Source organism: Trichosurus vulpecula, chromosome 1 (assembly GCF_011100635.1).
Source record: "Trichosurus vulpecula isolate mTriVul1 chromosome 1, mTriVul1.pri, whole genome shotgun sequence".
In the NCBI taxonomy this organism is placed as follows: Eukaryota; Metazoa; Chordata; class Mammalia; order Diprotodontia; family Phalangeridae; genus Trichosurus; species Trichosurus vulpecula.
The window spans coordinates 478,348,255-478,374,085 of record NC_050573.1 but is presented as its reverse complement, the minus strand read 5'-3'; the positions used below and the strand labels follow the sequence as shown (position 1 = coordinate 478,374,085).

At 39.0% G+C, this 25,831-nt stretch overlaps 2 pseudogenes; one reads left to right on the top strand and one right to left on the bottom strand.

Moving 5' to 3' along the window:
- Nucleotides 1-13,368: 13,368 nt before the first annotated feature.
- On the bottom strand, nucleotides 13,369-15,900 carry LOC118840159 (annotated as a pseudogene).
- Nucleotides 14,048-15,392, top strand: LOC118830145 (annotated as a pseudogene).
- Nucleotides 15,901-25,831: the final 9,931 nt, after the last annotated feature.

Below are 25,831 nucleotides of genomic sequence, written 5' to 3'. Positions count from 1 at the left end.
TCCCTTCCCCCCTACTTTCCTGTGGGGTAAGGTACCCAACTGATTCCTGTGTTATTCCCTCCTTAAGCCAAATCTGATGAAAGACTTATCCATTCCCTTTCATCCACCCCCTCTTCCCTTCCATTACAACAGCTTTTGCTTGCCATTTTATGTGAGATAATTTACTCCATTCTATCTCTCCCTTTCTCCTTCTCCCAATGTATTCCTCTCTCACCCCTTAATTTTATTTTTTAGGTATCATCCTTTCACATTCAACTCACCCTGTGCCCTCTGTCTATATATATGTATACTCCCTAATACTGAGAAGGGTCTCATGAGTTACAAATACCATCTTTCCATGTAGGAGTTTAAACAAAACAGTTCAACATTCTCTCTCCTGTTTACCTTTTCATGCTTCTCTTGATTCCTCCCACTTCTTTCCTGTGGGGAAATGTATGGCATTCCCTACTCAGGCCAAATCCGATGAGAGCAAGGTTCACTCATTCCCCCCTCACCTGTCCTCTCCCCTCCTCCCACAGAACTGCTTCCTCTTGCCACCTTTATGCGAGATAATCCACCCCATTCTATCTCTCCCTATCTCCCTCTCTCAATATGTTGCTCTCTCATCCCTTAATTTCATTTTATTTCTTTTAGATATCTTCCCTTCATCTTCACCTCACCCTGTGTCTGCTCTCTCTTTTACATATATATATATATATATATATACACACACACACACACACACACACACATATATATATATACATATATATTAACACACACACACATATATATACATACATACACATACATACATATACACATAGATATATACATACATACACATTCACTGATATATATACATAAACATATATATATATGCATATTCCCTTCAACTACCCTAATACTGAGGTCTCATGAATCATATACATCATCTTTCCATGTAGAAATGTAAACAAAACAGTTCAACTTTAGTAAGTCCCTTGCAATTTCCATTTCTTGATTACCTTTTCATGCTTCTCTTGATTCTTGTGTTTGAAAGTCAGATTTTCTATTCAGTTCTGGTCTTTTCACTGAGAAAGCTTGAAAGTCCTCTATTTTATTGAAAATCCATATTTTGCCTTGGAACATGATACTCAGTTTTGCTGGGTAGGTGATTCTAGGTTTTAATCCTAGCTCCATTGACCTCCGGAATATCGCATTCCAAGCCCTTCGATCTCTTAATGTAGAAGCTGCTAGATCTTGGGTTATTCTGATTGGGTTTCCACAATACTCAAATTGTTTCTTTCTGGCTGCTTGCAGTATTTTATCCTTGATCTGGGAGCTCTGGAATTTGGCGACAATATTCCTAGGAGATTTCTTTTTGGGATCTATTTGAGGAGGTGATTGATGGATTCTTTCAATTTCTATTTTGCCCTGTGGCTCTAGAATCTCAGGGCAGTTCTCCTTGATAATTTCTTGAAAGATGATATCTAGGCTCTTTTTTGGATCATGGCTTTCAGGGAGTCCAATAATTTTTAAATTATCTCTCCTGGATCTATTTTCCAGGTCAGTGGTTTTTCCAATGAGATATTTCACATTGTCTTCCATTTTGTCATTCCTTTGGTTCTGTTTTATAATATCCTGATTTTTCATCAAGTCACTAGCTTCCACTTGCTCCAATCTAATTTTTAAGGTAGTATTTTCTTCAGTGGTCTTTTGGACCTCCTTTTCCATTTGGCTAATTCTGCCTTTCAAGGCATTCTTCTCCTCATTGGCTTTTTGGAGCTCTTTTGACATTTGAGTTAGTCTATTTTTTAAGGTGTTGTTTTCTTCAGTGTATTTTTTTGGGTCTCCTTTAGCAAGTCATTGACTTGTTTTTCATGGTTTTCTTGCATCCTTCTCATTTCTCTTCCCAATTTTTCCTCTACTTCTGTAACTTGCTTTTCCAACTCCTTTTTGAGTTCTTCTATGGCCTGGGGCCAGTTCGTGTTTTTCTTGGAAGCTTTTGTTGTGGGCTCTATGACTTTGTTGTCTTCTTTAGGCTGTATGTTTTGGTCTTCTTTGTCCCCAAAGAAAGAATCCAAATTCTGAGACTGAATCTGGGTGTGCTTTCGCTGCCTGGCCATATTCCCAACCAACTAACTTGACCCTTGAGTTTTTCAGTGGGGTATGACTGCTTGTAGACTAATGAGTTCTATGTTCCACGTTTGGGGGGGAGGTGCCAGCTCTGCCACAGCAGCACTGCTCCTTCCCCAACCCCCAGCCCGGACTGGGCTTAGATCTTCGGCAGGCTGTGCACTCCTGCTCTGATCTGCCACTTAATTCCTCCCACCAGGTGAGCCTGGAGCCGGAAGTAACAACAGCTGTAGCTGCCCCACCTCCGCTGCCCCCAGGGCTGGAAGCCAATCCGCAAACTCCTTCCACTCCCGCAGCTTTTCCCACTAACCTTCTCCGCGGTCTTTGGTGTTTGTGGGTCAAGGGGTCTGGTAACTGCCACAGCTCACATATTCAGGGCGCTAGGGGCCCCATCCGCCCGACTCCAAGTTCGGTTGTTCCACGCCGCTCAGTCTGGGCTCTGCTCCCGGCTCCCAGCTCCCACCTCCCAGCTCCGTGTGGAATAGACCTCACCCAGAGACCATCCGGGCTGTCCTGAGCTGGAGCCCTGCTTCTCTCTGCTGTTCTGTGGGTTCGGCCGTTCTAGAATTGGTTCAGAGCCATTTTTTATAGGTTTTTGGAGGGACTCGGTACGGAGCTCACTCTAGTCCCTGCTTACCCGCTGTCATCTAGCACTCCATTTTTTTAAAGGTAGAAGCTGCTAAATCTTGTGTTGTCCTGGCTGTGGGTCCACCATACTTGAATTGTTTCTTTCTGGCTGCTTGCAATATTTTCTCCTTGACCTGGGAACTCAGGAATCTGGCTACAATATTCCTGGCAGCTTTATTTTCAGATCTCATTGAGGAGGTGATTGGTAGATTCTTTCAGTTTCTTTTTGTAGCAACAGTGTTACTTACTGCTACTGTAGCTGTATAAGACCAATAACATCAGCACACAGGAGGGCTGCTAGTACAGGTTCTTTGATCTGCTTTTCTAAGGAAAGCAACTTTAAGGGGTTTACAATCTCACCTTAACTAAACATACGTATATCATTCACTTAGTTCAGGGGAAAAAGTCAGCACATACACAGTTACCAGAGAGAGAAGCACCAACATCTTGGTTTTTCAATGCAGGAGTCGGGGTGGGGGGAAGGGACTCCTTAACAGCTACCCAGAGTCTCCTCTGGCCAAATCACATGACACTCTTCCAGTGAGAAAGCCCTCAAAGCAAAACCTCTCCCCTCGCTGTTCTGAAAGTTCTAGGTTAATGCTACTCTTAGAGTATATAAACCCTTTTTCAGGGCCCCAGGGCTTCATACCTCTTGAGGGCTTTACACCTCTCATGACCTAATTAGCAAAAGAGCGTGGGCCTTCCTACAAACAAAGGCAATACTCAATCAAAGGCATCTCTCATCCTTAAATGTGTTTCTGGTAAACTACATATTGTTGGATTCTGATTTTTAATCCATTCTGCTATTCATTTCTATCTTACCAGGGAGTTCATCCTACTCATGTCCAAAAGTATAATTATTATTTGTGAGTTTCCCTCCACTCTGTTTTTACTCACTATTTTCTTTATCAGCTTCTCTTTTTACCCTAACCCTATTACCTTATCCTCTCCCATTACCCTCCAATTCCTTATTCTACCCATCCTTCTAGAAATCCCTCCCTTATCTTCTCCCCCACCCCCTTAATCTTAATTTATATACCCTTCTAAAAGTTCCCTCATAATCCTGTATCCCAGCCTTCCTATTTCTTCATAAGTTTAGAAAACTTTTATACCCTTTTAGATGTATATGTTATTCTCTCTTTAACACCAATCTAATGGGAGTAAGGTTCCAGCACAAACACACCTCTACCCTCATCTGTTTCTTCTGTATCAGCTCTTCCTTTCATGGATCATTTGTATGAAATATTTGTCCTTTTTTACATTTTCCTTCTCAATTTTGTTTTTTAGAATTACCCCCATCATACTGAACTCAGCCCCAGCCCTTCTTTCAACTAATCTAGTAACGATGACAGCCTTAAGAATACTATAATATTTTCATAAATAAAAGGTAAATAGTTTGACCTTAATGAGTACCTTATGATTAGTTTTTAATGGTTTCCTGATATTTCTTCTGCATCTTATATATTGAACTTTCCAGGTAGCTCTGTTGTTTTTGTCTCAAATACATGAAAGTCTTTCAGTTTGTTAAATGTCCTTTTTTTCATTCAGATTTATACTCAACTTTTCTTGATAAATTATTCTTGGATGCAACCTCAACTCTTTTACTCTTCAAAATATAATGTTCAAGGACCTATAGTCTTTTAGTGTAGAAGCTTCTAGGTCTTGTGTGATCCTGATTGTTGCTCCACAGTGTTTAAATTTTTTTTCTTGTTTTATCCAATATTGTCTCTTTAGTCTTGGAATTTTGAAACAACTAAAACATTCCTGTAATTTTCCTCCTGAGATTTCTTTCAACTGATGAATGGTAACTTTTTTCTATTTCTTTTTGTTCTAGAATTTCAGGGAAATTTTTCTTAATAATTTCTTATTGTATCAAGATTCTTTTTTTATCTTAACTCTTAGGTATACCAATAATTCTTTATATTGTCTCTCCTTGATCTGTTTTCCAGATCAGTTGTTTATCTAATGAGATGTTTCTGATTCTCTACTGTTTTTCTTCTAGTTTTATTATTTCCTACTTTTATTTGTTGATTCAATGGTTTTCTTGCATTCAATTTTACTGATCTCATTCTTGGTTTTTAGGATTTTTGATTCAGTTTAATTGGGGATTTTTATTTTGTTCTTTTTCTAGGTAAGGCTCAATCAAAGAGACTCAATCAAAGGCATCCCTCATCCTTAAATGTAACTTTGTCTCTATTTCACTGAAGATCCATTTTTTCTCTCATAGATTATACTCAGTTTTGCTGGATAGGTGATTCCTGGTTGTAATTCTAGCTCCTTTGACCTTCAGAATATCATATTCCAAACACTCTGGCAATATTTTCTCCTTGACCTGGGTGAAAAAAAAGAGTCCCAACTTAATTGATATTATACATGTTCATAAAAGTCATGTTTTGAAAGACTAACTATATTTCCCTCCATCTTATTCCCACCTGCATTTATTCTATTCTCTCTCTCTTTTTACTTGGTGCCTTGTCAAAAGTGTTTTGCTTTTTGCTAGCCCCTCTCCAATCTGCCCTCCCTCCTATCACCCCCCACTTTTATCCCCTTAACCCCTACCTTCCTGTGTGGTAAGATAGATTTCTATACCAATCACCTCCTGAATGAGATCTGAAAATAAAGCTACCAGGAATATTGTAGCCAGATTCCTGAGTTCCCAGGTCAAGGAGAAAATATTGCAAGCAGCCAGAAAGAAACAATCCAAGTATGGTGGACCCACAGCCAGGACAACACAAGATTTAGCAGCTTCTACCTTAAAAAAAATGGAGTGTTTGCAATATGATATTCTGAACGTCAAAGGAGCTAGGATTACAACCAAGAATCACCTACCCAGCAAAACTGAATATAATCTATGAGAGGAAAAATGGACATTCAGTGAAATAGAGGACTTTCAAGCATTCTTGAGAAAAGACCAGAGCTAGGTACAAAATTTGACTTTGAAATACAAGACTCAAGGAAAGCATAAAAAGGTAAACATGAAAAAGAAATCATAAGGGACTTATTAAACTGTTTACATTGCTACATAGAAAGATGATATTTGTAACTTATAAGACCATCCTCATTATTAAGGTAGTTAGAAGGAGTATTATATAGACAGAGGGCACAGGTGTGAGTTGAATATGAAGGGATGATATTTTAAAAATATAATTAAGGGGTTGAGAGAGAAATGAATGTACTGGGAGAAAGAGAAAAAGTGAGGTAGAATAGGGCAAAGTATCTCACATAAAAGAGGCAAGAAAACCATTTACAGTGGAAGTGGTGGGGGGAGATAAGATGGAGTGAGTAAACCTTACTCTCATCAGAATTCGCTCAAAAAAGGAATAATTTACACACTCACTTGGGTATAGAAATCTATCTTACCACACAGGAAGGTAGGGGAAAGGGGATAAAGTGGGGGGTGATAGGAGGCAGGGCAGATTGGAGAGGGGCCAGTGAAAAGCAAAACACTTTTGACAAGGGATAGAGTAAACAGAGAGAATTGAAAAAATGGGGGTAGGAATAAGATGGAGTGAAATATAGTTAGTCTTTCAAAACATGACTATTATGGACATGTGTAGTATCAATTAAGTTGGGACTTTTTTTTTACTGTTTTAGAATGATAAATTAAGTGTCTTTGATTGAGCCTTACCTAGAAAAAGAACAAAATAAAAATCCCCAAATAAACTGAATCAAAAATCCTAAAAACCAAGAATGAGATCAATAAAACTGAATATAAGAAAACCATTGAATTAACAAATAAAAGTAGGAATTGATTTTATAAAAAAAAATAGAAAAATCATTGATGAATATTTTTTAAAAAAAGAGAGAAGAAAGTCAAAATACTAGTATCAAAAATGAAAAGGCTGAATATAACACTAAGGAACATAAAATCAAGGCAATTATTAGAAGTTATTTTGCTCAATTGTTTGCCAATAAATATGGCAATTAAAGTGAACTTAAAGAATACTCACAAAAATTTAAACTACTAAATTTACAGAAGATGAAATAGAATATCTAAATGAGCCAATTAAAAAACAAAACCAAACAGACCATAAATGAGCTTCCTAAGGGGGGGAAAACTAGGACCAGAAAAATTTAAAAATAAATTCTATCAAACATTTAAAGAATGACAAATTCCAATATTAAATAAATTATTTGGAATAATAGGCAAAGAAGGGATCCTACTGAACACCTTTCATGAGACAAATATGGGGAGTGGAGCCAAGATGGCAGCATGAAAACAGGGACTCACTTGAGCTCTCCCCCAAATCCCTGTGTAAAATGTTAAAATGTAAAAAATGACTCTAAACAAATTCTAGAGCTACAGAACCCATAAAATGACAGAGTGAGACAAGTTTCCAGCCCTGGGAAGGGTCTATCACACCGTGTAGGGAGCAGAGCACAGTCCAATAGAGATCAGGTTGAAGTAGACCTGATGGAGCAGTCCTCAGGGCACTGAATCACTGGCAACTGTGGCAGTTTCCAGACTTTCTCAACCTGCAAACACCAAAGAAAACTGAGCAGGTCAGTGGGAAAACTGTTAGACCTGGGTGAGAGAAATGCACAGTCTGGCCCCAGCTTCCTGGGGTGGTGGAGGCGGTTGGGGTAGTAGTGGCAGCAGCAGCAGCAGGGGCTGTTTCTGCAGCTCCAGGCATACAGATGGTGGGGGGAATCAAGCAGCTGATCAGATTGGGAGTACATGGATCTCTTTGCCAGCACTGTGGCACCATCCCCTTGCTTTGCCCTGCTTGGATATGGGTTGCAGTTTTGGGTGGTGGTCTTTGGGGGAGAAGGAACACTGGTATGGCAGAACTTGTGGTAGATGTGGAGAGGTAGTCCTCTTGGTAGTTATACAGCAGAAAGGAGTGCTTGCACTCACAGACCAGAGCACAGGCCAAGAGAGGAGTATCATACCACCTCAGAATATCAGTAGCTCCAAAAACAGCAACACAAAACCACTGAAGCTTGGAACAAAGCACTCTCCACTCTGGAAGCAGTCATACCCTGACAGCTCAAAAGTCAAGTAATTGGCTGGGGAAATGAACAGGGATCATAAAAGGACTCAGACTATACAATCATTCTTTGGTGACAAAGAAGATCAAAATATACAACCAGAAGTCAGCAAAGTAAAAGATCCTACATGAAAAGCTTCCAAGAAAAATATGAGTTGGTCTCAGGCCATGGAAGAGCTCAAAAAGAATTTGGAAAAGCAAGTAAGAGAAGTAGAGGAAGAATTGGGAAGAGAAATGAGAGTGATGCAAGAAAATAATGAAAAATGAATCAATACCTTGCTAAAGGAGACCTAAAAAATAGACTAACCCAAATGGCAAAAGAGGTCCAAAAAGACAATGAGGAGAAGAATGCCTTAAAAGGCAAAATTAGCCAAATGGAAAAGGAAGTCCAAAAGACCACTGAAGAAAACACCACCTTAAAAATTAGATTGCAGCAAGTGGAGGCTAGTGACTTTAAGAAAAATCAAGAAATTATAAAACAGAACAAAAGGAATGAAAAAAATGGAAGTCAATGTGAAATATCCTCATTGGAAAAACCACTAACCTGGAGAATAGATCCAGGAGAGATAATTTTAAAATTATTGGACTACCTGAAAGCCATGATAAAAAAAAAGACATCATCTTTCAAGAAATTATCTAGGAAAACTGCCCTGATATGCTAGAACCAGAGGGCAAAATAGAAATTGAAAGAATCCACCAATTGCCTCTTGAACAATATCCCCAAAAGAAAACTCCTAGGAATATTGTAGCCGAATTCCAGAGTTCCCAGGTCAAGGAGAAAACACTGCAAGCAGCCAGAAAGAAACAATTTGAGCATTGTGGAAACATGATCAGGATAATACAAGATCTAGCAGCTTCTACATTACGGGATTGAAGGGCTTGGAATATGATATTCCAGAGGTCAAAAAATGAGCTAGGATTAAATCCAAGAATCACCTACCCAGCAAAACTGAGTATAATACTTCAGGGCAAAATATGGATTTTCAATGAAATGAAGGACTTTCAAACATTCTTGAAGAAAAAACCAGAGATGAACAGAAAATTTGACTTTCAAATACAAGAATCAAGAGAAGCATGAAAAGGTAATCAAGAAATGGAAATTGCAAGGAACTTACTAAAGTTGAACTGTTTTGTTTACATTTCTACATGGAAAGATGATGTGTATGATTCATGAGACCTCAGTATTAGGGTAGTTGAAGGGAATATGCATATATATATATGTTTATGTATATATATATATATATATATATATATATATAAGTGAATGTGTATGTATGTATATATCTATGTGTGTGTGTTTATATATATGTGTGTATATATATATATATATATGTAAAAGAGAGAGAGCAGACACAGGGTGAGGTGAAGATGAAGGGAAGATATCTAAAAGAAATAAAATGAAATTAAGGGATGAGAGAGCAACATATTGAGAGAGGGAGATAGGGAGAGATAGAATGGGGTGGATTATCTCGCATAAAGGTGGCAAGAGGAAGCAGTTCTGTGGGAGGAGGGGAGAGGACAGGTGAGGGGGGAATGAGTGAACCTTGCTCTCATCGGATTTGGCCTGAGGAGGGAATACCATACATACTCAGTTGGGTGTCTTACCCCACAGGAAAGAAGAGGGAGGAAGATAAAAAAAATAAATAAAAGGCGGGGGGGATGATGGAGGGGAGGGCAGATGGGGTGGAGGTAATCAAAACAAACACTTTGGAAGGGGGACAGGGTCAAGGGAGAAAATTCAATAAAGTGGGATGGGTTGGGAGGGAGCAAAATGTAGTTAGCCTTTCACAGCATGAGTATTGTGGAAGGGTTATACATAATGATACATGTGTGGCCTAGGTTGAATTGCTCGACTTCTTGGGGAGGGTGGGTGGGAAGGGAAGAGGGGAGAGAATTTGGAACTCAAAGTTTTAAAAACAGATGTTCAAAAACAAAAAAAAAGTTTTTGCATGCAACTAAAAAATAAGATACAGAGGCAATGGGGCGTAGAAATTTATTTTGCTCTACAAGAAAGGAAGGGAAAAGGGGATGAGAGGGGAGGGGGGTGATAGAGGGGAGGGTTGACTGGGGAACAGGGCAACCAGAATATATGCCATCTTGGAGTGGGGGGGAGGGTGGAAATGGGGAGAAAATTTGTAATTCAAACTGTTGTGAAAATCAATGCTGAAAACCAAATATGTTAAATAAATAAATTTAAATAAAAACTTTTAAAAAAATGGAGTGCTTGGAATATGATATTCTGAAGGCCAAAGGAGCTAGGATTACAACCAAGAATCACCTATCCAGCAAAACTGAGTATAATCTACGAAAGAAAAAATGGACATTCAGTGAAATAGAGACAAAGTTACAACAGAGGGTTAGAATTGAATTTATTATGCTTGAGGCAATGCAAAAACAGGCAGGGGTGGGGGGCAGAGCCAATGTGGCAGAGTAAAGGCAGGGACTTTCCTTAGTTCTCCCTCAAATCCCTCCAAACAAATACCTTTTAAAATGACTCTAAAAAAATTCTAGAGCAGCAGAACCCACAAAAAGACCGTGAAACAAATTTCCAGCCCAAGACAACTGGAGGGCCTACAGGAAAGGTCTGTGGTCCATTAAGTTTTTTAAAGTGTTTCTTCACTATTTTTTTGTGTCTCCTTTACCAATACGTTGACATCTTTTTCCTGATTTTCTTGTACCATTGTCATTTCTTTTCCCAGTTTTTCCTCTACCTCTCCTCTCTGATTTTTAAAATCCTTTTTGAGCTCTTCTAGGAATTCTTTTTGTGCTTGAAACCAATTCACATTGTTTCTGAGGCTTTGTATGTAGCAGTTTTTACTTGTCTTCTGAGTTTGTGTTTTGATCTTCCTTGTCACTATAGTAACATTCTATAGTCAAGGTCTTTTTTGTTGTTTGCTCATTCGATCCTATTTCTTCACTTTTAATTCTGTGTTGAAGTGGGGCTCTACCAAGCTTCAGTCCTTTCTTGCTGCTATTTCTTGGAGATAGTTCTTGGAGTCTCTGTTTGGAGTTCTTCCAAGGTGGTATGATCTATGGAGGGGTGTGTTTACTAGTGTTTTGTACTGTGCACCAGTCTGTGAGTAACCACAAGAACTCTCTTCCACCTAGAAAAATGGCCAAGGCACCTGGTCCCCTATGGCCACGAGCTCTGTTGTGTTTTTGCTCCTCCTTGCCTTGGGACTTGGAACAAGGACTGCAACCTGGATCAACATATGGGCAATGCAACATAGTCCTGTACATAGTTCCAGCTAAAGGATGCCTGTAATCTCCTTCTGACCAACTATCCAATCTTCTTATAATCTGTGGACACACTAAGTTATTGAAAAGAGGAGATAGTATACCAAAGTACCCCAGTCTACTTCCTGTCTACCACTAGAGATGAATCCCCCAGGGATTATAGATTGTTTGGTTTTAGCTACATGGAATGATTCAGGTAACTCCAAGATTTGCCATTTAGCTCTATCCATGATGATTGGCATAGAGCTTATTAAAGGGGCCCACATGAGTACTGACTTCCAATAGCTTATAATGTATATTGCTCAATACACTCCTTCTGATTAGCCACAACAGCTGTGACCCACACACAGAGTCTTCTACCCACTTAAACCTAAAAAGACAGGCTCTTCAGTGGTTCCTCCCCTGAAGTACTCTATGGAAATTTGAGTGCCTTTATTGGGCTTTTTTTAAGAATTACATAATTTTTTTTTATTACAAAAGCATCAAATTATTATCAAAACAATGTAATAAGTGTGGACAAAATTTAGGTCCACCCAAAGTTCAGTCCTTATTATGGCAACTGAGTTTAGAGTACATTACTCTAAAAATTATTAAAATAATCACATTTAAGTTAGAATGACAGTACAGTGTGTTAAAGCACTTAATTTCTCTGAGACTATCAGAATCATATAACATCTGTCCAAAAGCCCAGGAAATTTTTCATAGCCTGTACACCAAGTAGAACATTCTGGGGTGTTGCCTCTTAGGGACAGAGACAATGGACAGTGGTGATTCTTATTGTGCCTTCACAGGGAGAGGGGAAGAAGAGGAGGTGGAGAGATAAGATTAAGAGACGGGCAGAAATATTTTGGCTGCCAATAACCATCCTAGCACCCCTCTAGAATGAAGACAAGGATCTCACCAACCATTGGGTCTAGAATGAGGACAAGAATCTCATTGACCATTAGGCATGTGCCTAAATGCCATCTGGGAGAACCTACCTCAGGAAATAACCAGTTGGAACAAGATAAATGAAAACTACTGTTTAAACATTCAACTACATTATAAGAAACCAAAATCAATCATCTTTAGTCTCTGGCAACAAGGTTGCTGGTTTTGCATAGCACTTTAAGATTCAGAGCCCTATGGTTTAAAAAATATATATTCATTAACTTGATAATCCACAAATGAAACCAGTATTGGCATGGCCACCTAAATAGGTGATCACTAAATTACTAAACAGTAATTTATCTAAAAGATATTTTTAAAAAAAAAAAGGTCTAAAGAAAATCCTGGGAAATAAGAAATCTTCCAAGTTTACAAATTTGTAACACTAAATTTCAATGATTCATTAAAATTTGTAGCACATCAACTACAAAAACTGGGGGTTGGGTTTAGAATGATGAAAATCTCTTGCAAGATATGTCATTTAAATTGTCAATGATTAATTGATAATTTAGAATCTGAGAATAAAACACTTATAGGCATACCTTGTCTACATAATCACCAATTCATTACCCTAAAATATGATCACAGATGAAACATTAAAGCAGGAATTGGGTACTGAAGGAATGATACCATAAAATATTAGGGTCTTGGCTGGGGTGGCAACAGAATGTAGATGACTTAGACTGGGTGCATTCTCAGGTGTGAAGCACTGGGCAGCTAAAGGACTGAGTGGGGAGAGGGGCGAGAAGGAAGAGAAGATGCACCCAGGTAGAATGATGGCTTTATGGGTTGTAGGCACAAGCTTTAAGTTTGGACAAGGCAGGTATTTGCTTATTGTATAATATGTACACAAGCTAGAAGGGGGTGAGGGAGATAAGGGGTGTTGTGGTTATTATACGTTTATGAGACACCACAGAGATTTAAGAAAGAATATGTTTTTTAAATGTCTTACAAAACATACAAAAAGTCCCAGAGAAGATATAAGTATTCCCCTTAAATTGAAATTTTAGTGGAAAATGACCTGCTGGTTTTTATTTTTCACTCAAGGATCTAAACAAGCTATAAATGAATATTGGAAAACATACTTTGATGAAGAAACAAAGATGCCACAAATACAAGTTAGAACTACCTGATAATTTAGATAGACTACTGATTCATGAAATGAAAGTCAATTATTCAGAAACTCTTGGGAAGATGATTCCCTGATATTCCCTGAGAATGTAGTCAACACGCTAATTAGCAAATAAGACCAAAGCTCTAAAAATGAAGATTAACCAAAGTACCAATTTTGGGTGAAACTGTTAACAGTTTGCCACTGAAAATTGTGCTGCTGAGCAATGAGATTCTGTCCCAAAATGGGCATTTGACCAAAAAATGTAAAAGGCACTGGATTCCATCTCAAGATAACTGTACAAAAAACAAAAATGAGTGGGGTAGAGGAGACCATACCTCCAAAATGTGTGTTTAAAACAAGGTGGCCGCCCAGATGTTATTTAGACTTTGGAAAGAGAAAGAGCTTTTTTGTCAGCATGGAGGCAAAACAAGGGACTTGCTTTTTCCCAATGTCATTCTGGTCCTTGCAGAAATCTATTCTGCACTGAGAAACTTTCCTTTTCACCAGCATGAGAAGTTCTGTAAATTCTAAGGAGGAAACATATTTTCCCAGCATCTCACACAAGTCTTGGATGTACCAGAAACCATTAACTGTTTCACAGTGAGAATAACAACCTTCTGCAACAGAGTAGCACATGAGGAAGTCAGCTCCAGCAGGGAGAGTGTAAATGGATGCAGCATCTATTTCTGTTTCGTTGACATTCACCTTGTCAGCCTGATGATCAACCACATCCAAAGGAATGACCTCATGCTGGTCTCCCCGACATGCCTAAATGATAAATATCTTAGGCTTCCCAACTAAGCTCTGACATGTCTCCTTTAAACAGGGTGGTCAGCTTCTGAATTTCAGTTTTGGTATCATAAGCATAGATGTGATTTCTTTCACCATGAGTCAGGAATATGCACAAGAAACAGTCGGCATCCACATGGCTGGAAGTGGACACCATATGAATGGTCATTAGCAAGTCTTTAGCTTTAAGATCATCACAGCTGAGCAGTTCTCACTGAGATCCATCACACAGACTCAACGTGAGACATTCCAGCCTGGGCCCCCACCATGAGTGAATGCATCTCAGTCCACGTGGGGCAGGCAGGTGTCCAGATGGGCAAGGCCTGTTGGGAGCTGTACTACCCGGAACACAGTATCCAGCCTGATAGGCAGATGCCCAGTGACAAGACCGTCAGGAGAGGAAATGACTCCTTCACCACTTTCTTTTGTGAAACTGGGGTGGGCGAGCATGTGCCTCGGACTGTCTTTGTGGATGTGGAGCCCACAGTGATCGATGAGATCCAAAATGGCCCCTACAGACAACTCTTCTACCCAGAGCAGCTGATCACTGGTAAGGAGGATGCTGCTAACAACTATGCTCATGGCCACTACACCATTGGAAAGGAGATCATTGACCCTGCACTGGATCAAATCTGCAAACTGTCTGACCAGTGTACAGGACTCCAGGGTTTTCTGGTATTCCATAGCTTTGGGGGTGGCACCAGCTCTGGCTTCACCTCCCTGTTAGTGGAATGGCTCTCAGTCAACTATGGCAAGAAGTCCAAGCTAGAGTTCTCCATCTATCCAGCCCCCCAGGTTTCTACAGCTGTGGTAGAGCCCTACAACTCCATCTTGACTACCCACACCACTCTTGAGCACTCAGATTGTGCCTTCATGATGGACAATGCGGCCATGTATGACACCTGTCATTGAAATCTAGACATCAAATGTCCCACCTACACCAGTCTCAACCGTCTCATCAGCCAGATTTTCTCCTCTATCACAGCATCTCTTCATTTTGATGGTGCCCTTAATGTGGACCTCACAGCATTCCAGACCAACTTGGTGCCCTACCCTTGAATCCATTTCTCCCTGGCAACCTATGTACCTGTCATCTCTGCTGAAAAGGTCTACCATGAGCAGCTCTCAGTATCTGAGATCACCAATGCCTGCTCTGAGCCAGCCAACCAGATGGTGAAGTGCAACCCTCATCATGGCAAATACATGGCCTGCTGCCTCCTATACTGTGGTGACGTGGTGTCCAAAGATGTCAATGCTGCCATCACGGCCATCAAGACCAAAGTATCCAGTTTGTAGACTGGTGCCCTACTGGCTTCAAGGTTGTCATCAACTACCAGCCACTAACTGTGGTTCCTGGTGGGGATCTGGCCAAGGTACAGAGAGCAGTGCGTATGCTGAACAACACAACAGCCATTTCAGAAGCCTCGGCTTGCCTGGACCACAAGTTTGACCCGATGTATGCCAAGAGGGAATTTGTACACTGGTATGTAGGTGAGGACATGGAAGAGGGAGAGTTCTCTGAGGCTCAGGAGGACATGACAGCCCTGGAGAAACATTACAAGAAGGTTGGCATCAACTCCTACGAGGATGAGGATGAAGGGGAAGAATAGAGTGGCCACCTGAAGCCATTTTACTGTTTGTTGCAAAATCCTTTCAAAATAAACAGAGTCTCTGTGTTTTGAAACTTTAAAAAGAAATAGAAAAAAAAAGATCACCATAGCTGTTCACTTCAAACCCCAGATTTGAAAGCCTTAGTTTAAAGTTATCTCTGTCCGCCCTGATGCCATGCCTTTCTGACAAAGTCAAGTGCCAGAAGAACTGCTTGTGATTGAAGATCAAAGCTACACCTCTCCTCTTGTGATCCATTTTTTACCTTTCTGCTGGATCAAGTTATTCATTTTTAATTAAAGCATCCATTTCTGTCACACTTTGTCCAGCATCTGCTGGGGCCCAGAAGTCCCTACTGCAGGGGCCCGGGGTGTTCCTGGTACAGGCTCCAGGGGCTCATTCCCTGGGTCTCCATCTCTTCCTGGCTGCTGTTTGTCTATTGGGTTTCTTTAAAGGTCCCTTTGTGTTATAACACATAGCTACTGGTAACCAGTAATCATTTGTGTTCATGGAATCCCTTCTGGGTTTGTGTTCTCTAGTCCTATTGACATCCTACTAGGATGTCCTAGATAAGAGGATATGAACTTCAAGAAAACTTTGGCCTTGGCCCTGTAGGAACCATCCCTAAAGTCCCTAAAATCCCTAAAATCTGAATAGAAAGTTTTGTGTGGCAAATAGTGATAGAGTCTTCGAAGTTTTCTTAAACTTGGGCAGGACTAAAGGAGCTTTACTGCCTCTGTCCCTATACAACATCAGTAACACCTCAATAAACTGCTTCCTTATCAACTCAAAGCTCTTTGTGGGAGAGTGTCTTATTCCCTTCTGCCCACCTGGCATTATAGCAGATGTGAGGACTCCTTCTACTCCCTTTAAAGCACCCACAGCTTTTTTGCCCTGACAACCACTGTTTCTCCCAATGTCCTGCTCAAATCTCACCAGCTTATCTACCCAGACCTGTACAGTTGCCTGGGAAGGATAACTGTTAACTAAAGTTTGCCTTCATTCTGGTGGGGCTCCATCTGAAGGAGGAAACTAGTACAGTGTCTGAGACTGAGTGTTGGAAATCTGTATAGATCTAACTTATTAAACCGAATAGGGAGTGGACTACCACAGAAATTCTTCTTTATAAGGTCAGCCTTGAATAACTCCCCATCTCAGATACCTAAAAACAGAATGTAGGGAAATTCTCTTCTGGAGCCCCTGATCAATTTAGTTAACTGTTAGAAGTCCTCAGAGAGATCTCCAAGACTATGAAAGTCACTGCAGAGATTATCTCTAAATTGGCTTCCCCATAGGATCCATTACTCCAGTGACTTGTCAGGTTGCTGTGTTGACCTTTTCTTATAACCTAGAAGAATAAAATTACTGGAGTAAAAAACAAACCCTTGATGGTTTTAAAACAGTTAAGAGTTCCCAAGAATCTTCCTCACTGCCACTGTTATTCTCCTACATTCCACTCTGATTTTAGCCGGATGCCTCATTTCCATGCCCAGGCCTATAGACTGTTGATCTCCAATGCCTTCAGGAAAGCTTCTTTCACTTGGGAGGTCACCAGCTCCACTGGTTGCCCCAAGGCCTTCAGTGCTCAGATCCTCAAAAGTGGAGAGTATTTCTAGTTGTCAAATATGTATAATAAGTTTACATTTGGTATTAATCCAGCTTCTATAGGATGGTGGTGATGATGCTGGTAGTGGTGGTGGTGGTGGTGGTGGTGGTGGTGGTGGTGGTGGTGGTGGAGGTGCTGGTGGAGGTGGAGGGGGTGGTGATGAGGGTGGTGGTAGGGGTGGTGATGGGGGTGGTGGTGGTGGTGAAATAATCATAACAGATCATATTTCTCTGCATTGGCAGAAGTTAAAATTTGAATTGTTTTTTTCTTTGTGAATTGTAAGCAGTATTTTTTTAATTTTCAGCATGACAATCATTTTACCTGTATGATAAGAGTTTTAAGTTTGATTAAAAACAATTTTCTTAAATGTACATTTATATTTTTATTAGTTCATTTCTTTTTTAAAATTTTATTTAATTTATTCTGAACTTAACAAATAAAACAAGCAATTCTGTAACATAGTAGAATAGAAAAAATATTGTACATGAAACTGCAAATCTATGATGTGCAACGTGCTATTCCTTTTAAGTATAAAATAAAATTATCATGTAACTTTCATTTTTTCCCTTTCTTTTTTCTCTTCCCCTTACTTTACAGATGGCTACCATTAGACACAAATGTGTGTGTGTGTGTGTGTGTGTGTGTGTGTGTGTGTGTGTTTGTAAAACCATTCTATACACGCTTCTATTTATCAGTTCTTTCTCTAGATGCAGATAACATCTTCCTTCATATATCCTTTGTAGTTAATTTGGGTATTAATAATACTCAAAATGACTTAGTCTTTCTTAAAATATTGTTACTGCATACCGTGTTCTCTCATGTCCACTCATTTTGCTCCTCATTATTTCATGGAAGTTTATCTATGTTTTCCTAAAATCAACCAGCTCATTATTTCTTATGGTATTCCATCACAATCATATACCATAGCTTGTTCAGGCATTCCCCAATTGATGGACATCCCTGCACTTTTCAGTTCTTTGCCACCACAAATAGACCTGCTATAAATATTTTAGAAAATATGTAGGTCTTTTTCTCCCTTTTCCCCTAATAATCTTGAGAAACAGACCTAGTAGAGGTATTGCTGGGTCAAAGGATATAGGGAGCTTAATAATGCTTAAGCATAATTTCAGATTGCTCTCTAAAGTGGTTGGATTAGTTCACATTTCCACTAACAGTGAATTAGTGTCCCAATTTTTCAACATTCTCTCCAACATTTGTTTCTTTCCCCTTCAATCATTTTAGCCAGTCTGATAGATGTAAAATAATATCCCATGTTTGTTTTAATTTGCATTTCCTTAATCAATAGTGATTAAGAGGATTTTTATATGTCTATAAATTGTTTTGATTTTTTAATCAGAAAATTGCCTGTTCATATCCTTTGACCATTTGTCAATTGGGGAATGACTTATATTCTAATAAATTTGACAAAGTTCTTTGTGTATTTCAGATATGAGACCTTTATCTGAGAATGTCTAAATTTTTTCCCCAATTTTCTGCCTTATTTTTGATCTTGGCTACATTTGTTTTATTTGTACAAAAACCTTTAATGCAATCAAAATTATCCATTTTGCACCTCTCTTATCTCTTGTTTGTGTATCTACAAATCTGATAGGTAATGTATTCCATGTTCTTCATATTTTCTTGTAATATCTCCCTTTATATCTAGGTCATGTATCCATTTAGATCATATTTTGGTAAATGGCATAAGATATTGGTTTATGCCCAATTTCTGCCATACTGCTTTCCAGTGTTCCCAAAAATTTTTGCCAAATAATTAATTCTTATCCCCAAAACTTTAGTCTTTATATTTGTCAAATGCAAGGTTACTGTATTTATTTGCAACTGTAAATTGTATGTCTACTCTATTGCACTGAACTACCTTTCTATTTCTTAGCCAATACTAGATAGTTTGATAATTCCTGCCTTAAGATCTGGTACTGCTAAACCTCTTTCGTTTACATTTTTTATTAGTTTCTTTGATATGCTTAACTTTTTGTTTTTCCAAATGAATTTTGTTATTCTTTTTTCTAATTCAGTGAGATAATTCAACAAAATAATAACTTGAAGTTACCCCTCCACTGGCTGAGAGAGATGTTAGTATATTAAATTTGCTCTGTTGTTGCACTTTTCTTTCCTTTTTAAATTTTTATAAATAATTTCCACTTTTGTTATACAAATTTATTTCAGGAAGACCTGGACCCTATGTTCTGCTTGAATGGCTATGAATTTTAATGTTTGTTATTTGATGATTTCAGTAATAATGCCATCTGTTATAATTGCCTGTTGATGTACAAGCGGCATTGTATGTTATAGCTTTTTTATTTGCATGTTCACCTTGCTAGTTATTTTCTGATAATTGATATATTGATGTTACTGGCTGTTATTGCTGCTTATTTGAATTCCCATACTTGGCTTAATTGTTTTCTTAATTGCTTATTTCTCTTGCTGATTGGTTAAAATATTTGCATTATGGACTCACAGTGGGATACTTGGTGCTTAGAGGTTATCACCACGTAGGTGTTGATATTCATAAAGGACTACTGATACTTGGAGTTGATCAAGCATATAATAATGATAATGTTGTAAAAGCTTTGAAGGACAATATAACAGAGTTGTGACACTGTGAGATAGTTTTACAGCTTAAGGTTGGAATCACTTGATAAAGTGGTTCTCTATGAATTAATAGAAAGAAGCATTCAACAATACAAGAGAAATTCAAGAAAGAGTTCACATCACTCTACAAGTCATGAAGTTATTCACTTAGTAATGCAAATAACTGAAAATAATGTACATAACACAATATTTGAGGTCCCACTTTAGAACCACATTTGCAGTAGAAAGCTAAGATGACTTTTGCCATCTGGATATTCATGTGAAAGTGATGCTTAGTCTGTATATTCTTTGCCACCTATGATAGCAAATAGTTCAGCTGGGTATAAGGTGAGCGATTCTAAGTAAAATAGTATGGTATTAGGACACAACATAAAAGTAGGTTCATTAAATCATTGAGAGAAAGATCATCATTACTGGATAGAAAGACTAATTTTAACTGCACCTGAATGTGAAAAAGAGCTATGTTCTAATTGATTGGCACAAATATTTCACTTCTTGGAAGCCCCACTGACTAAAACTTGTTCAGGAGAGGAGCCATAGAGGAACGGTGGCATTATAGAATTTGAAAAGAAGGACAAGTTGGTGAAAACAGTGGAAAAACTTTTAGACTTTTGGGAGATTTATGGCTGGCAACCCACATACAATATGGTAAACATTAACAAAAAACTTAAAAATGTATTAGGATGGTAAAATAAATCAAGCATGTGTGGTGGTGTATCAGTAAGGCAAGATTCATGACCTTGAGGATGACCACAACATGCCTGTACAGTTCAGAATTGCAAAGTATGAAAAACTCTCTAGGTAGAGGATAGAGGAAGTGTAACATTTATTTAGGCACCAAAGAATCAAATCCCAGAACCAGTAATTACAGTTTGATGTAGCAATAATTGTATTCCACAATCCAAGATGAAAACTCATAGCATCATTAAAACTAAGTTTTGAAGCTCCCCAAACAAGGAGAAAATGCTACAAACAACTAGAAAAAAGCCAATTTAAATACCATATCGCTACATTCAGAATAACAAAAGATTTAGTAGCTTAAGACAGAAGATATTGCAACATTATATTTTGAATAACAAAGGAGCTGGGTTTGCAACCAGGAACAACTTACTCAGCAAAGATGAGTATGATCTTGAATGAAAAAAAATGGCAGTTTTTCTTAATAATTTCTAGTAGTATAGTGTCTAGACACATTTTTGGTCATAACTTTCAAGTAGTCCATCAATTCTTACGTTGTCTCTCCTCAATGTGTTCTACAGGTGAGTTGTTTTTCTCATGTGCCAGCTGTTTCACATTCTCATCTATTTTTTTTCATTCTTTTGATTTTGTTTTAATTCTTGGTACCTTATAAGGTCATTAGTTTTTACTTGTGCAATTCTAATTTTTATTTTTTTCTGTGATTTTTTAGACATTTTCCCATTGATTGATTTTCTTTTTAGAATTTTCTTGATTTTCTTGCATTACTCTTATTTTCCCCTAATTCTTCCTCAACCTCTCTTATGTGATGTTAAAAGTCCTTTTTTAAGCTCTCCCAAGAACTCTTTTTTGGCTTGTGATCATTTAACATATTTCTTTGAAATAGAAATAGAAGTTTAAACTCACTATCTTCTTCTGAGTATGAATCTAGATCTTCTCTATCACCAAAGTACCTATCTGTGGTCAGTTTCGTTCTCTTTGTTTACTCATTTTTTTAGTGGTTGATTTCTTGGCTGTTAGCTTTGCATGAGAATTGGGCTCTAAACCTGAGGTATAAGGGAATAATGTCTCAGGCTTCAGGTTTTCTTTATGCTGTTGTTTTCTGAGTTCTATCTGGGAGCCTAAGCTCATGTACTCCTCTTAGTAACTAAACCACTGCCAGGGCCCCCAGCAATGCGGTCACCACAAACACTCTTGCTCCCTGCAGTCCATCCCACAACTGCAAGCTTCAGCTCACCCCTCTGCCCTGAAACCAAACCAAACTCCATTCTCCTGCAAGTGGCCACAGTCGTCAGGGTCCCCACTCCTCTGCTAGCTCAGTCACTAGTATGTGCAAAGCTTTTCAAATTCATTGCTCTCAGTTAATTTTTAAAATTTCTGTTTTGGTTTTATTTTGAAAATTTTAATTTGTTGATATTTAAGGGCTTTTTTTAGCTGCATGCATGAGTCATTCTCCTCTTTCTTTTAATTATGTAAATGTTTACAGATAAAATTTCTAGTAAGTGGCCAAGATGGCAGCTGGAAAGCAGGGACTTGCGTGAGCTCCCTACCAGGTCCCTCCAAAAATCTATAAAAATGGCTCTGAACAAATTCAAGAACTGCAGAACCCACAAAATAGCAGAGGAAAGCAGGGCTCCAGCCCAGGACAGCCTGGATGGTCTCAGGGTAAGGTCTATCACATGGAACTGGAAGCAGAGCAGAGCAGAGACCAGCATGAGCCTCACCTGGACCAACCAGACCTGGATCAGGCCCTACAGCCTGAAACAGTGAGCTGTGGCTGTTACCAGACTTCTCAACTGACAAACATCAAAGACAACTGAGAAGGTTAGTAGGAAAGGCTGCTGGGACAGAGTGAAAGGAGTTCACCGTTTGGCCACCGCCCCAGGGGCAGCTCTGAGGCTGCTTGAAGAGCTACAGCTGCAGATGCTTCTGGCCCCTGGCCCACCTGGTGGGAGGAATTAAGTGGCTGATCTGAACAGCAGTGCCGAGCCAGCTTAGATGTGAGTCCAGTCCATGTTGGAGGTTCTTGAGGGAGGAGGAGTGTTGGTGTGGCAGAGCTGGCTGTGTAGAAATAGCTCTGAAAACAACAGCACAGCCCCTCAAGCTTTGGACAAAGTACTCTATACTCTACAAGCAGTCATACCCCGAAGAAAAACTCAAGGGTCAAGTAAGTTGGCTGGGAACATGGCCAGGCAGTGAAAACACACACAGATTCAGACTCACACTTTGGAATCTTCCTTTGGTGACAAAGAAGACCAAAACATACAGCCAGAAGAAGTCAACAAAGTCAAAAGGCCTACATCAAAAGCCTCCAAGAAAAACATGAACTGGTCTCAGGCCATGGAAGAGCTCAAAAAGGATTTGGAAAAGCAAGTTAGAGAAGTAGAGGAAAGATTGGGAAGAGAAATGAGAGTGATTCGAGAAAACCATGAAAAACAACTCAATGACTGGCTAAAGGAGACTCAGAAAAATACTGAAGAAAACAACACCTTAAAAAATAGACTAACTCAAATGGCAAAAGAGCTCCAAAAAGCCAATGAGGAGAAGAATGCCTGGAAAGGCAGAATTAGCCAAATGGAAAAGGAGGTCCAAAAGACCACTGAAGAAAATACTACTTTAAAAATGAGATTGGAGCAAGTGGAAGCTAGTGACTTGATGAGAAATCAAGATATTATCAAACAGAACCAAAGGAATGAAAAAATGGAAGACAATGTGAAATATCTCATTGGAAAAACCACTGACCTGGAAAATAGATCCAGGAGAGATAATTTAAAAATTATTGGACTACCTGAAAGCCATGATCCAAAAAAGAGCCTAGATATCATCTTTCAAGAAATTATCAAGGAGAACTGCCCTGAGATTCTAGAGCCACAGGGCAAAATAGAAATTGAAAGAATCCATCGATCGCCTCCTCAAATAGATCCCAAAAAGAAATCTCCCAGGAATATTGTCACCAAATTCCAGAGCTCCCAGATCAAGGATAAAATACTGCAAGCAGCCAGAAAGAAACAATTTGAGTATTGTGGAAACACAATCAGAATAACCCAAGATCTGGCAGCCTCTACATTAAGAGATCGAAGGGCTTGGAATACGATATTCCGGAGGTCAATGGAGCTAGGATTAAAACCTAGAATCACCTACCCAGCAAAACTGAGTATCATGCTCCAAGGCAAAATATGGATTTTCAATAAAATAGAGGACTTTCAAGCTTTCTCAGTGAGAAGACCAGAGCTGAATAGAAAATTTGACTTTCAAACACAAGAATCAAGAGAAGCATGAAAAGGTAATCAAGAAAAAGAACAGGAAAAAGAAATTGCAAGGAACTTACTAAAGGTGAACTGTTTTCTTGACATTCCTACATGGAAAGATGATGAGTATGATTCATGAGATCTCAGTATTAGGGTAGCTGAAGGGAATATGCATACATATATGTTTATGTATATATATATGGGTGAATGTGTATGTATGTATATATCTATGTGTGTGTGTGTATATATATATATATATATATAGAGAGAGAGAGAGAGAGAGAGAGAGAGAGAGAGAGAGAGAGAGGACACAGGGTGAGTTGAAGATGAAGGGAAGATATCTAAAAGAAATAAAATCAAATTAAGGGATGAGAGAGGAACATACTGAGAGAGGGAGATAAGGAGAGATAGAATGGGGTAAATTATCTCGCATAAAGGAGGCAAGAGGAAGCAGTTCTGTGGGAGGAGGGGAGAGGGCAGATGAGGGGTGAATGAGTGAACCTTGCTCTCATCAGATTTGGCCTAAGGAGGGAATACCATACATACCCAATGGGGAATCTTACCCCACAGGAAACAAGAGGGAAGAAGATAAAAATAAATGGGGGGGGATGATGGAGGGGAGGGCTGATGGGGGTGGAGGTAGTCAAAAACAAACACTTTGGAAAGGGGACAGGGTCAAGGGAGAAAATTCAATAAAGGGTGATGGGTTGGGAAGGAGCAAAATATAGTTAGTCTTTCACAATATGAGTATTGTGGAAGGGTTATACATAATGATACACATGTGGCCTATGTTGAATTGCTTGACTTCTTAGGGAGGGTGGGTGGGAAGGGAAGAGGGGAGAGAATTTGGAACTCAAAGTTTTAAAAACAGATGTTCAAAAACAAACAAAAATGTTTTTGCATGCAACTAGAAAATAAGATACACAGACAATGGGGTGTAGAAATTTATCTTGCCCTACAAGAAAGGAAGGGAAAAGGAGATGGGAGGGGAGTGGGGTGACAGAGGGGAGTGCTGACTGGGGAACAGGGCAACCAGAATATACGCCATCCTGGAGTGGGGGGGAGGGTAGAAATGGGGAGAAAATTTGTAATTCAAACTCTTGTGAAAATCAATGCTGAAAACTAAATATGTTAAATAAATTAAAAAAAATTTTAAAAAATGGGAATAAATGGAGATTACTTAAAAGTTCTCCCAAAAAATCAAGGGTGAAGCAAGGATGTCCATTATCACTATATTATTCAATAAAATTTAAGGCAAGAAAAACATATTGAAGGAATAAAAATAGACAAAGATGAAAGAAAATGGTCACTCTTTGCAGATGACATGGTATACTTAGAGACCCTAAGAAAATCAACTAAAAAACTTATTAAAATGATAACTTCAGCAAAGTAGCAGAATAGAAAATTCTACATACTACCAAAAAAATCCAGGAGGAAGAGAAAGAGAAATTCTATTTAGAAAAACTGCAGACAAAATAAAATAATTGGGAATCGACCTCCTGAAACAAAACAAGAAACTACATAAACATAGTCACAGCACAACTTTTCAAGCAAATTAAGAGAGATTTAAACAATTGGAAAAATATTACTTGCTTTTTTTTAGCTCTTCCAGGAGTTTTTTTGGGGGGGTGGAGGGGCTAACACCAACTCACATTTTTTTTCTTTGAAACTTTGCATGTAGCCATTTTGACATTGTTGTTCTCTTCTAAGTATGTGCCTTCAGCCTGCCTGTTGCCATAGTAACTCTCTATGGTCTGGTTCTTTGTTCTTTTGCTCATTTTTCCAGCCTGTTCACTTTATGTTGATGTTTATGTTGAACACTGTATCAGGCTTCTTATGCTGGGCCTCAGAGCCCTGCTGCTGCCCTCCCTGCACTGCAAGCTGCCACTGACTCACTCAGACTCATCCTGTGCTGGACTGTGATCCCTTCCCTCCCTAGTAACAAAGACCACTCTTCCTGACCCTCCCATAAAAATGTATCACTGCTCCAAAGCTGATTTTGAGGTTTTATTCCAAAGTTATTTAGAGGGGAATTTGGGGAAGGCTAGGAGATTCCTTGCCTCACTCCACCATCTTGACTCCAGAAATGCAGAGTGTGATCTTTTTCCAAACCAGATCTGTGGTACTTGGGTGGCAGCCAACTGGGAGCTCAGTGCTATGGCAATCCCAGTTATTAGCCTTGAACATGGCTACTATAGCAGCAGCTATATCAGGAACACTCATTGCCCAGTGATATTAAAGGAATGGAACACATAGTTAGCAAAAGATTAGAGGGAAC